This window comes from Cebus imitator, unplaced genomic scaffold (assembly GCF_001604975.1).
Source record: "Cebus imitator isolate Cc_AM_T3 unplaced genomic scaffold, Cebus_imitator-1.0 Scaffold29, whole genome shotgun sequence".
NCBI lineage: Eukaryota > Metazoa > Chordata > Mammalia > Primates > Cebidae > Cebus > Cebus imitator.
In genome coordinates, this window is record NW_016107344.1 from 12,188,933 (window position 1) to 12,202,787 (window position 13,855).

Sequence of the window (13,855 nt, forward strand, 5' to 3'; positions counted from 1 at the left end):
GGGCTGGCGGGCCCAGGGGATGGAGGCTGGGCCAGAAAAGGCAGATAAAGGGCCAGAAACCCAGCCTGAAAGGGCACCAGGAAAAGAACATTTTGTCTTCTAGAACCTGTTAACAAAATAGGGGCAAAATTTAAACCCAGTCCCTACCCCCAAGGAAGAGGAATGCGGATAGTGTTTTTGTTTTACTTTTAAGAGTTTGGCCTCACTTTGGCAAGAGGTAAAATTAAAAGCTTTGCTTCCCTCTCCCTGGATTCCACTACACAAGAGAGGGGCTACACTAACAAACAAAAATAATGTGCCATTTCCAAGAAAAGCCAAGGTGAGGTCCAAGGCAAGACTACTCCTCAGTGAGCTCCAGGGTCCACACTCAGCGCCAGAGAACTGGGAGTGTGTGTGTGTCTGAGCTCAGGGTGGGTCGGTTTCCATTTGAGAACTACAGGCATCTTTTGAGATGATCATCACCGCCCCCTCAAGAACCTGAGGAAGAAATACCCAGGAAAAGAGGGTCCCCTTTGTTAATTCCATCTGATGACATTTTCTTCCGCAGGAGCCTGAGTTGGCAAGAGAGATTCCAGGTAGTGACCAACCATTTTGGAGTTGGATTCATAGAACTACAAGGGTTACAGCTAAAACGTTCCCAAAGTTCCTCTAGGCAACGCTTTCGTTTTCCAGTCAGAATCTACACCCCAGGAAGTGACCCGCCAAGGTGACCGAGTAACTCAGCAGCACAGCCGGAATTCAAACCCCTGCCTCTACATCCATATGTTTTTCCCAGAATACCAAGCTGCCTCGACTGACTTTCCCAGTCTTGTTTGGGTCCACCAACCTGTAAACTAAAAATAAAATTCTAAGCCCCGCAACCAACTAAACAGACCTTCTTGGCCAAGAGGACCCCAGAGAAACCTGAAAAACTGAGCTCTTGGCCACAATGAGAAGGCAGGTTGGACAGGCCTCATTACATACTTCCTCCCTTTTAGGACTTAGACACAACATCTGATCACTGTTCATATTAAAATAGATCATAAGACTAAGAAACAAGACTCTTTGTGACGATAAGATACCAAAATATGAACAGGACCAAAGGCCATGCCAGACAAGGGTTAAGTCACTCACCCCACAGCTCACTCTAACCCAGTGTATTGGTTAACGGACTTCCTTACCTTACCAGTCATTTCTGCTGACTCTAAATTTTTGGACAAAGCTTTACTCCTTTAACCAAATATAAATTAAAGAATCTCTGAACCCACCTATGACCTGTAAGCCCACTTCATGATATCCCCTTTCTGGGCTTAACCAATGCATATCTTCCATGTACTGACTTATGCCTTTGCCTGCCACTTTTGCCTCCTTAAAATGTATAAAACAAAACTGTAATCCAACGGCCTCGGGCACCCTTTCCCTGGACCTCCTGAGACTGTGCCTTCCTCTGGCCACAGACACTCACTGTTTGTTCCAAAGGGCTTGGAATAAACCTCTTTAAAATATTTTAGAGACTATGGTTAACATGCCCCAAAAGTGGCATCCTTGTTTCAACACCTTTCACAGTGAACACCAGCTCTTTTTACGGAGTCTGGTAGGTGCTACAACATTGGCTAAAATGAGGGGTGGGTGCTGTGGCTCACACCTATAATCCTAGCACTTGGGGAGTCCGAGGCAGACAGACATCTTGAACCCAGAAGATGAGTTCGAGGCCAGCCAAGGCAACATAGCAAGACCTCATCTCTACGAAAAATGTTTAAAAATTAGTCACATGGTGGTGCATGTCTTGGTCTCAGCTACTGGGAAAGCTGAGGCAGGAAGATCACTTGAGCCTGGAAGTGCGGGCTACAATAAACCATATTCATGCCACTGCACTCCAGCCTGGGCAACAGTGCAAGATTCCATTTCAAAAAATAAAATAAAATGAGGACACTCCAAGGTGCAACCTTATCTGGGGCTGAGGCTTGCTTCCTGATTTGTAAGACTTGGCTGATAAGAGAATCAAATAAGACAGCCAGCATGGGTTTTGAAATGGTAAGATAAAATGCTAAACACATGAAACTAGTGGGAGTTATGAGTTCTATACAAACAACTCTATTTCAAAGGCAGGTGCCTTACAGATTCTGGCTGTGGTTTAGAAAGCAGACAGTATGGGTTGGGGCGGGCACACCTCAGATAGAAAAGTCAGACAGTGGGTGAGAGTGGCCTTCACCCCCACCTGCAATGCCACACATAGCTGAAATTGGACCCCCAGAGAGAATGCTCATTTTGCCCACCAAAAAGTGGTGGGGGAAAGAGTCACACGTGAAGGAGCAGGGGACAGTTCCCCTCAGTTAGAGAAAAGTCCTCACAGCCATAGAGACCAAAATTAAAAATGTTCTCAACCAATCCTGTCTGTTTTCAACAAGGACCAGGAGATTAAGAGCGAGCATCCTTCGTGCCTAAGAATGGCTTTTTCTGCCAAAGACCCTGAGGCTAACTCTCTGTCTTTAGTGTGCACCCTCGGTGGCCCAAAACAGGTGAGACCTCTCTGTTCCCACTGTAGGAGTCACTATCTTTCTGATCCAGTAAGAGGGGAGACTCTGTGCTTCTCTCAGCATGGCTGGGAGATGGGGGTTCAGCCAGAGGAATTAGGTGACCAGCCAGGGGGCCGCCATGCCTTTGGTTCAGTGGGCAGATTCATGTCACAAGGGCTTCCACCCTGCCGGCACTGTGTGCTGGCTGCCTGCTGCCCGCTGCCAGCCAGAGATTCAAGAGCCCAGAGATGGCAGAACAAAGGAAAATGGCTGTGGCTCCGGCAGCGGGGGTGGCTGCAGGCTGGGCTGCCAGCACACAGGCTTTTTAGCAGCTGAGTGCTTGCGTGAACAGGGGACACTGGGCTGAGCACTGAGGCACAAAGAAAGTGGGGGGCTTGGGAGACTAATAGCAACCCAGGCACGCGCCTGGCCCCCACCCAAGGAAGGGCACAGCTGGGCCGGGAGGACTCAGCACAACTCACTCCCCAAAGCAGCGGGCTGGTGGCTGACAAGCCCAGCACTGGCTGGCCACTCCTGCTCCTTGCCCAGCTGCTCAGAACTCTTACTCGCAGGTGTTTCAGGCAAGCACAGGGACTTGAGAGAGGCAAAGGGGGATCTTGACAGAGACGCCTAAAAGGCAAAAACTAGAATCTGAGAGCACATGATGGGCCTTGGAGTGGCTCAAGGAGGTCTGCAAATGGACCTCCATTAAGCATAATGGGCTCCTGCTACCAGCAACAACAGCTGCACTGGCCACTCCCTCTCCCCCTCTCCTCCTTCCCTAGTCTCCTCCTGTCTCCCAAAAAAATCTACAATGGGAAGCAGCAGGAAACCAGAGCAGAGCCTGTGAATAGCTCCACTGTCAAGCCCCAGGTCCCGCCTCCTCAGCCCCACAGGTCAGCCCTCACTGCCACCAGGCCACAATGGAAACCTCTGTGCTACCAAGGGCCCAGGCCCAGACAATGAGCTGCACATGGGAAGCTCTGGCCTTCTCACAGGGACTGCGTGTAACTGCAATGGTAAGAACTTCTCTGAGTACAAGGGTGGGAGAGCCATGGCAGGGACACAGGCCTTAAACCCACCGGGTCAGGGTCTATTTAGGAGGCCTATCTGCCAGCCAGCACTAAAATCTCCCTGCATCCCACCCTGCCCTGGCATGGGGCAGTGAGAGTCACACAGAGAAATAACCAGAGAACTCCCAACATGGAGTGGGTACCTCCAACATGCCCTCACAATCGTCCCTTCTTCCCCACCCAACCCAGGAAGAGCCATATCCCATTTCTGTTCTGAAAGGAAGCACCTGCCCAAAACACAAAACCCATGTATTATTTTCACCAGGTACCTTTTAAAGAGGCTTTTACAATCACAGGGTGGCAGTCAGGCCCAAGGCAGCCTGAATAGGGAGGTCTGCAGAGCAGCAAAAGGCCAAGGGAAGCCAGAATAGGAGGACGATCCTCATACTAACCCCTGACACTGTGGGAAAATCTGCTCCTCGAAAAGCTTGTTGTAACCAAGGCCCCCCCTTCACACCCCACACAGGCCCTGCAAAGTCCTGAGGCCGCTGGAAGCCACTATGAGAAGCCGACTCCCCCTCCCTACACCCCGGCTCGCTCTGGCTGACTCCTCACACTTTTGGGTGCACAGGCCACATGACCCAGAGGGCCAGCCAAGGGCTGTAAATATGGAGATCATGAAGACTGTCTGGCCTGAACTGAACCAAAGACGGACTTGGGTGGGAACCAACACGCTGGCACCCCCTCTTGCTCTCCCAGTAGTCCCTCCAGCTCTTGTCTCTGTAGAAGGCCAAGACCCCTCCAGAAGAAAACCTCATAAACTTTCATTCCCCGCTTTGGAATCAAAGCCGCATGTTTCTTTTCCTTTTACATACCTAACACGGTAACTCCACATCTAGTCATTTCCACTACAGAAGTACAACATGCATAAGACACTCCCGCTGCTTAGCCTATAGAAACAAAATACTGAAAGCAACCTCAAAATCCATCAATAGGGGGCTGCTAAAGTGAGTCATCATTCACTGTACAGCAGAATCATGCGCTGCTGTTAAAAAGAATGGACTAAACTGTGTGTGCTGAAATGAAACAATCCTGGGATAAATTTTTACAGTAAAAATCAGGAAGTGCAACGCAGTGTAATTAGTATACCACTGGGGTAATAAACAAGAGAGGAATACAGACACACTTGACTAGGCACTGAACATCTGGTGACAGGGGCCTCAGGGGAGCAGGACTGAAGGGGTCAGGGACAGAAACGAGTTTTCACTGTGTATCTTTGTTATGTGTTTTTCATCACGTACACATTTTTGTAAATAAAAATGTTAAACCTAATTTAATATTTAAAACACCTAAAGTTTGTGGCTGAACACACAATTTTACCTGCAGCTCTCTGCAGGCAGCTTCTGGTGTCTCACTAGAATGAGGCAGAGTAACAGGAAGGAGAAAGGAATCAAGGAGAAGGAGGGGATCAGGCAGTGGCAGCCTCAGGGATAAACACACAACAACTCACGGGGCTCCCTGCTTACAACTCCACCCCAAGTCCCAAAATAGGAAGTTTTCCTAAGAAGTGCAAGAGCAGACTCTGACAAAGGCAGAAAAGAAAGCTGAAGTTATTCCACTCCAAGGACCATCTGCTGCCAAGGCCATGAAGCATGATAAAACTGTAAGACCCCAAGGTTCAGGCAATGTAAGTGATGCAGGAGAGGGGGCTGATGCCCAGGCATCTCAGGCCTCCACAGGGACCCTCCTCTGAGCCCTCCCCACTCAGTCATCAGTGGAGCTCGAGGTTCTCGTGCTATGAACACATCCCAGTTTCAGCAGCTAAAGAAAGCTGTTTCAACAGATTTCTAGGCCTGGCCCAATTCCAAGGACAGTCTAAAAACAGTTTCTCCAAAATCCCAGCTCAAAACCCCATTCCCTAACCACTCAACTCCATGTACCTTCCAGGAAATGGAAGCTGCAAAATGGAGTCGTGAGATGCATTTGTGGATTTATTCCTTACTAAAGGGATACCTGTATGTTGTTTAAAAGCTTCCTTTAACTGACGTGTCAATAAATACTCTGCACTCAGAAGCACTGATATACTTCCTCCAAGTGATTTTCCCCCTAAGGAACAATACAAAAACCATTCCAGCCTCTCCTGCTGCTGAGGGGAATGACACAATGGCCATTAGAACCAGGACGGGCCAGACCATCTGAGTGAGAGATGTGGATGGCAGGGAGTGGTTCACAAACAGAACTCTATCTATGTAGAATAACTTCCCTGCCCTGCCCCACCCCACCACATCACATCACATACCATCCCACCTCATCCCACCCCCTAGACCACCAGAGCAGACAGAAATAAACAACTCCTAATGACCTCAAGCTCAAAGAATGTCCAGACCACAGGAAAAGAAGGTCAGAGAGGAGGAATGGGTATGTTTGGTTCTCCTTACAGAATAAGATGCTTTCTGAAGACTGTTAAATATGTTCAACAAGTAGCCCCTGAATTAAGAAGCACAAATGAAGTGCCCAGGAGTTTGATACCAGCTTAGGCAACATAGCAAGATCCAATCTCTGCAGAAAAATTTTAAAGATTAGCTGGGTGTGGTGGTGCATGCATGCTTGTGGTCCCTGCTACTCAGAAGGCTGAGGCGAGCATCTCTTGAGCTCAGAAGGCGGAGGCTGCAGTGAGCTATGATTGGGCCACTGCACTCCAGCCTGGGCAACAGAGTGAGACCCTGTCTCAAGAAAAATAAAAAGGCACAAATGAGATCTTAAACAGTGAGAAACACACTGGCACTTGAAGCCCTCATATTTCATTCTCCGTGGCTCAGTGTAAGCCCCTCAGCAGGTCTTGCTTGGAATCCCACAACCCTCTGTGAAACTAAGGCCAGCCCCTCTCCAATGTCTCTCTGCAGGAGTGAGCAGAGCCTACCCCAGGTAGGTACTGGTCCTCAACACACCAAATCTTGGCACCTGCCTTCACCACCTCATCAGTCATGCCCTGAAGAGGAGCTTCAGGGCTACCCTATGCCAGAGAAACCCTCAACTAAGCCTGCCCACCCCACCCCATCCCTGGGCACACGCCACTTGCTTCTCTTTGCTCACACACTTTTCTCAGCATCCGAGAGCCCTTGGGAATGAATCCCCCACCACTACCACCAACTCTAATTTTGGCATGCCCCCCGCAAAAACCTATCTGCATTTATACCATCACTTGTATTTCACAAGAAGCTGCTAGAGTAACAAAACACAATGACCGTGGCAAGCAGGATGGCTGCCGAGAGCAGGGTTCTGTCACCATCACTGTTCCCCTGCAAGGGTGGCAGCTGGACACTGAGCCGCTGGGAATGAGGGAAAGCCCTATCCACAGCTGATAGGTTTTCCTTACAACAGCAAGGGCCTGGTTCCTGAAAAGCTGGCTGCTGAGACAAGATCAGCCTCAAGAAAAGGAGGCAGACCAAACAGGGTCACCTGTGCAGGGGAGGCTGGAGTGAGCCAGCCCTCAAGAGAGGCAGAGTCTGATCAAGCAGAGAGGAAAGGCAGAGAGAAAAGGAGGAGCCTCACTCATGGACAAGGAGAAAAACATGGTAGACTGGATGCAGGGACCTAAAGGCTTCAGACAGAAGGAAACTGGTAAAGCTCCCGTGGGCAAAATGCCCAGGAGCTCCAGCTAGAGGGCCCCAGGAGTGTGCAGTCCAGACAAGAGGAAGAGATCCCCCACAGCACCTCCCTCTGCCAAGCTCAGACAAATGGGACAGTCAGTCCCCAGGCTCAGGGAGGCGGGATAGAGAACCACAAAGTTGTCAGACTGGTTTGCCCAAGACAAATTGCAGCAGGAGGAACTCAGTTTCAGGGGCAAAAAAAAAAAGAGTATTCCTAAGTAAAGTGGCTGTGGTCAGACAGCCACCAGATTTGGCAATAGAAGGCTAGCGGGGGACAGCTGTCATAAGCGGCAAAACCGGTGGGCTGCAGGGAAAAGAGGACCCAGGTCCGTGTAGTTTCCTGGGTGCAGAGGGGAAATCCAGCAGGCCAAGAGCAAGGGAGCCAAGGTCCCTTTCAGCAGATGCTGAAAAGGACCAAGGCTTCTGGGAAAAAAAGAGAGTGACACAAGAAGGGACACCTATAAAAAGAGAAAACTGTCCCTTATCTTGCACTGCCCTAAGCTCAGAACCACTCACACCTGTCTCCTGAGGGGCAGGCCAGCGCAAGAAGGATGGACAGGACACTGCCAGCGATGGGATACTGACAAAGATCCTGTCCCTCACCAAACTTTATTCCTCTGAGCCCTCTGCTCACCTGAGCCTGACCTACGGCACCTAGCTCCATTCTCACAGAGCCTAGTTTTAGCAAAAACCAAAATCCCCCACCCTCAACTTCTAATCACCCTGGATATCTGATCATACTTCTCATCCTCTACTCTCTCCCAGGTAAAATCTGATCACCCTGGCCTGCCTTCAACAAGAATTCAGGTAGGTAAGTTTAGTAAAAATTTCCCTACCCTCTTAGGAATTTTCAGGAGCCCCCACACTCTGCTCCTTGGCTATAAGTTTTCACTTATCTTTGTTATATTTGGAGTTGGGGCCACTCTCTCTCCCCTACTGCAAAATCCCATTGCGATAACACCTACACTTATTGGAACAGTTCTGAATACAGTCTACCTTACCAGTTGAACAAGTGTCAGAATAATTTTTTCTTTAACCAGCTCCCTAAGTCTTCCTGGACCCATTGCTTCTACTCCTCACTCAAGAGGGTGTAAACTACTTGGTCTGGGGCTGTAGCTGACCTGCTGACCAAGCCTCAGAAACAGATCCTGTCTGCCTGGGGCTTAGTCGGGGACAAAGGAGAGGACCCCAGCACAGCTGGTACACCCAGATTGGGGACAGGCAAACTCCTACTGCTGGGAGTCCCGCCGCATCCCCAGGATCACCACTCAGACCTTGAGGTACAGGCAAAAGAGATTTGGGAGAGACCTATTTCCTTCCACTGCTGTAGGGCTCCTCTCCTGGATATTAGGGCTACAAATTCCTCTCAAGGTCATGCAGTATATAGGAACACAGGCCCCAACAGGTGGCCGGCACGGACAGTAAAAACTCAGAGAAGGTTCACTAGCCCCTTGTCCCAGCCCCCTCCCCAAGCTTTACTCATTCAGGACAGCCCAACTTCAGTTCTCCCAAATGCCAGGGAACACAGACTCTGAGGCAGCACCAGGAGCTCATCTCTTACTAGAATCCCAGAAGCCTCTTTAAAGACAACTACCCCGGCTCTCAGGCTCCCAGCTCAGGCCAGCATAGCTTAAGGAGGGAGGAGCCAGTCCCTTTAACTATCTAGCTGAAAGGCACAGGCTCTTGGCCTTCTCCCTGGCCTCTTGGCTAGGGAGGCAGAACAGACCTCAAGAGGTGAAGAGTTTCAATTCCAGCCTGCCCAGACCCACTTAAGCTCTGGTCTCCAGGCCTGGCCTGCTGCCTCCTAAAAGAAAACCACAGCCCCACCCAACCCTACCCAACCCCACCAAGCCCAAGAGTGCAGGAAGTGGGGTTTCCAGAATCAGCTGCTGGTGAGCACTTGCTGAGAGCCGCCAGAGATGGCAGCTGTCTCACACCGGTGTCAGGCCTAACTCAGGGGCTTTGGATCCTGCTTCTCAGTGTACTCATGCTTCACTGCAACCCCGTGAGACAGGAAAGGCAGACTTGACTCTTCTCACTTTACAGATGAGAAAATTAGACAACTTTTTTTTTTTTTTTGCAGGAGAAAAAAAAAAATCCAAGACTTGTGTAGGTCATTCAACTAGAAAGTAGATGCAACTTGAAAGCTTGCCTCACCAGCGTCCACTCTGCAAGCTGGACAGTGTTATTCATCTTCACATCTTCGCATTTCATTGGCAGAGGCACTGGATGCTGCCCCCCTGCCAGGGCCTGTGCTCGACCAACATGGCCACATGCTCTGTCTAAACTGAAAGCATCTGCAGTTAAGGGAGAAAATGGATGTGGAGATACTATGAATAACCTGCCTGATATTGCTACAAGGGAAGATAAGCAAACTGAAACGCTGGCATCCTCCTAGACCAAAGACTCTCAAAACTTCATTCTATGTAGCTCCCTGGGTACTCTGATGGCCCACCAAGAGTGGGACCACTGCTGGAGACACCACCACCTCTCACTCCACTGGCAAAGAAACAGAGGCCCTGGAAAAGGTGGAAATATGCCTAAGGAGAATGAGTTAACCATGAGGCGAAAGAACCCGAGGCCTCATCACCTCCACCGGTGTCTGCTGGCCCCAAGGGAAGTCACCAGAGACCAAGCAGGTGACCAGGCACAAACGCAAGAGTCACAGTCCGGCTGGCTCTTTAAAATCCTGCTAAGGTGGGCTGAGGGGGAAAATGTAACTCACAGAGGGTTCCTACTCCTTTCTACAAGCCAGGGATCTAGCCCCACACTCAATCCCGTCCCCAGTGGGAGTCTACCTTCAGTCACCTCACCACCACTCCTTTCCACACCCCTACCAGGGGTATCGCTGCCTGCTCTTGCTTCTAGGAAAGGTGGCTGTCCCTACAGGCCACATCCAGGTAGGGGATGGACCACGCAAGATGTCCAAGGACTGACAAGGCAGGACAGAAACAGGCAGCAGGAGCCTAATTCCCTTCCCATAGGCATTTTAAAGGCCACCAGGCCTCAGTGGCAGGAAACAGAGATCATCATGCTCTGTCCCTCTGTCCAAGCAACAGGGATGTTCCCACTAATCACTATGGGTCCCCCAGTGCGGACAACATAAAGCAATAAGTGATGGATATACAGCATGAACAAGATATACATCTGTTGCTTTAAGCCTCTGAGACCTGAGGATTGCTATTACCACAGCAAACCATATCTCCAGACAGACACAGGCAGTGACTCCCCAGTCTTCTCATGTGGCAGTGCTGTCTTCCCATTCCCTGGCCTTAGGGAGACAGAAGCTACATCACCAGTCAATCAGCAGGGGCTCCAGGGTAACTGCCCAGGCTGTGCTGGACAGATGAGATGTGTTCAGAAGCAGGGATACAAGGGCACCTTCACTGAAAAGACTCATTAGTTCCACTGTGAGCCAGTCTTGTTTGGTATATGAATCCATTTTAATCACCTCTGAGAGGAAGGTACTGACTAAATTCGAAATGAGAAAACCTGCCCAGGCACGATGGCTCATGCCTGTAATCCCAGTACTTTAGGAGGCCGAGGCGGGTGGATCACTTGAGGTCAGGAGCTCGAGACCAGCCTGGCCAACATGGTGACACCCTGTCTCTACTAAAAATACAAAAATTAGCCAGGCATGATAGCGTGTGCCTGTAGTCCCAGCTACTTGGGAGGCTGAAGCAGGAGAATCACTTGAACCCAGAAGGCGGAGGTTGCAGTGAGCCAAGATCGAACCACTTCACTCCAGCCTGGGTAACAGAGTAAGAATCAGTATAAAAATAAAAGAAATGAGAAAATCCAGCTCATATTGAGACCTCAAGCAAGTTACTCTGTCTGTGACCTCTTGGGACCACAGTTTCCTCCTCTGTAAAAATGGAGCTGTTGACAGACATCACAGTTGTTTTCTTTCTTTTCTTTTTTTTTTTTTGAGACGGAGTCTTGCTCTTGTTGCCCAGGCTGGAGCACAATGGCACAATCTAGGCTCATGGCACCTTCCACCTTCCAGGTTCAAGCGATTCTCTTGCCTCAGCCTCCCAAGTAGCTGGGATTACAGGCATACACCACCACGCCCAGCTAATTTTGTATTTTTAGTAGAGATAGGGTTTCACTCTGTTGATCAGGCTGGTCTCCAACTCCTGACCTCAGGAATCTACCCACCTCAGCTTCCCAAAGTGCTGGTGTTACAGGCATAAGCCATGGTGCCCAGCCATCACGGCTGTTTTCAAGGATTAAATGAGTTATTATAAATCAAGCTACTAGGGTGTAAGTCTCAATAAACTCATTATCACTATGAAACTTTCCACATGACTGCTATAATTTTGTCCTTCACAAGATTTTAAACCAGCAAAGGATTCCCAGGCCTGGCACAATGGCACTTTGTAGACACTGCCAAAAGGAATTCTGCCTCAGTTGAAGTTAAACAGGTCAAATCTCTGAGCACATGGTGGCCTAGAGTGAGGCCTCAGGAAATAGTTACAGAACCCAGGGCTTTCCTGCTCCCTGGCCTCCATGGGAACTTCACTAACACCACAACCTTCAGGGCAAGGCCATCTCCTCCCACACACAAAGCATTAACTTCGTCCTGCCACTTCCCACATGGGAAGGGAGACACCCTCACCTGTCCTCAGAAACTAGCCCAGCTGGTGACGGGGAACACTTACCTGGGCAGCCAACCATTCTGCAGCCCACAGCCCCTCCATACCCTTTCTTCCTGGGACAACCACAAACCTACAGAAGCACCCAGGGGCTCAGCTCCCCCGTCTCCCTGAATGATCCTGCTATGCTGAGATCAGGCTCAGATCAATAAACACTACTGAGCACCTACTCCACGTCCAGCCTGAGTTCTAAGACCACATGGAGTATACAGCTGGTGAGGGACTTTCCAGACTTGGAACAATGCCTGCAAACAATGCCTGGCATCCCACAGAATCTTAACCATGCTTTGTTAAGTAAATTGAGGATCACATTAGGTGCTCCAAGCCGTGGAGTTCAGAGATGCGGGGATGGATATATCCAGAAAGTCTCCAACTAAAGTTGGGGTGCAACACAATGAGAAGGGAAAATACATCTGGTGGCCTGGGTTTCCACGGCCTGTCACTATAACGTTAAGGATCGGGCTGGGATCAGACTGCACATGGTGGCTCACACCTGTAATCCCTTTGCTTTGGGAGGCTGAGGTTGGAGGATCACTTGAGCCCAGCAATTTGAGGCTATTGATGACACGGGTAGCTAAGGGTGGCCGGAGCACTCAGCAGGCACTAACTGCTTCTAGACTTCAAGGTCAAGGGGCGAGGGGAAGGCTACTTTTGAGGATCTGGCAGTCCACTCTCTCACTAGCCCAAGAGCAACGCCCTCTCAGAAGGGAGGAAGATCCCCTGGAGAGCAGACCACTGCCAAGAGCACACCTGCAGAGGATCCAATACAGTGCCCTGCACTGCCGCCCAAGACCGCCTGACTGCCCAGTTAGCAGCGCCGGGACAGCCAAGAAGTGTGTGACACCGCCGCACTCACCACCGCTCCACGCCCAGAGCCAGGCCAGTACCCGGGCCCACGACTTCCCCCAACTTTCCCTGGCACGGACCGCTTCTCGCCGGAGACCAACTTTAAGTCCCCAACACAAGCGCTCCAGCCGTCCCAAGGCCAAAGTCCCTCCACACACCCTCACACAGGCACTTCCTACCCACCCGCACCCCACCCTTGTGCGCAGAGGAGAAGCAGCAGCAGCCTGGGACCAGCACACTCCGCACCCACAAACCCCCACTCTACCAGAACTCCGGCTAGGTCAGGGGGTCAGGCTTTGCTCCCAGGCACAACCCCACACGACTAACACGGAGAAGGTGGGTCGCCGCCTACTCAGACTCCAGCCGCCCCAAACCCAAGCCGGGAAGAGTGGGACCCACCGCGGCGGGGCAGGGGGAAGGGGCGGCCCGCCCCGGCCTACGCCCACCCCGACCCCGAACCTGAGCTCCGGGGGGCCGAGGGTGGGTGACAGAGCCGAAAGGAGCGCCCATCCCCGAGCTCGCTGCTGTGGACGAGGAGCAGGAGAGCCCGGAGCGGCAGCAGCAGTCCAGGCTCCCCGGCGCTCCCACCCCGCCCGGCCCGGGCGCGCACTCGCCGGAGCGCGCGGATGGGGCGAGGGCTGCCGAACCCGGAGCGCCAGCCCCGGGCCCGCCGCGGCTCTCGCCCGCACGGCGCCGAAGTTCGGCTCAGCTGGGTCCCCGCCGAGGCCTCCAACCTCAAGCGAGCGATCCTGGCAGACAAAGCCAGCGCCACCCGCGGGGCCGCCCCCGGGAAGGCAGGCAGGGAGGGAGGCTGAGGGACCAAGCGGGGACCTGGGGGAGCAGCCCTCGCCCCCGGAGGACGCCCAGGGGAGTCTGCCTCAGACAAAGAAAGAGGCAGGGCCCGACGCCCCAGCCCAGGCTCCGCGCTCTACTCACCCGCGCACGGCGGCTGCAGCAGCGGCGCGGCCCGGCTCGGCCGAGGAAGTTAGAGCAAGTTCGGCGGCGCGGGGCGGGAGGGCGCGACTCGGGCCGTCCGAGCGGCGGGGGCGGGGCGCGAAGGGGCGGGGCCGGGGGCGCGGCGCCTGCCGGTTGAGGAGGGAAGGGGCGCCGCTACCCTGCGCCGCCCGGTGCAGCCCCGCGCGCCTGGGCCCGCCCTGGCCCCGCCCCTCCCCCGCGGCTCGCCCCTCCCCCGCGGC

The 13,855-nt window shown here is 52.1% G+C and overlaps 1 protein-coding gene across 2 annotated transcripts in view; it reads right to left on the reverse strand.

Moving 5' to 3' along the window:
- The window catches only part of TSPAN14 (tetraspanin 14), a 69,406-nt gene extending 55,697 nt beyond the window's left edge, over window positions 1–13,709 (reverse strand). Inside the window, exons 1-2 of one of the 2 annotated variants that reach the window (XM_037736812.1) lie at window positions 13,596–13,681; window positions 9,316–9,455 (exon numbers count right to left, since the gene is read on the reverse strand). The gene's annotated coding sequence lies outside the window, so the exon portion shown is untranslated. Of the gene's footprint in view, window positions 1–9,315; window positions 9,456–13,595 lie in introns of both variants that reach the window. The other variant, XM_017523662.2, reaches the window with a different exon arrangement.
- Between the last annotated feature and the right edge of the window lie 146 nt (window positions 13,710–13,855).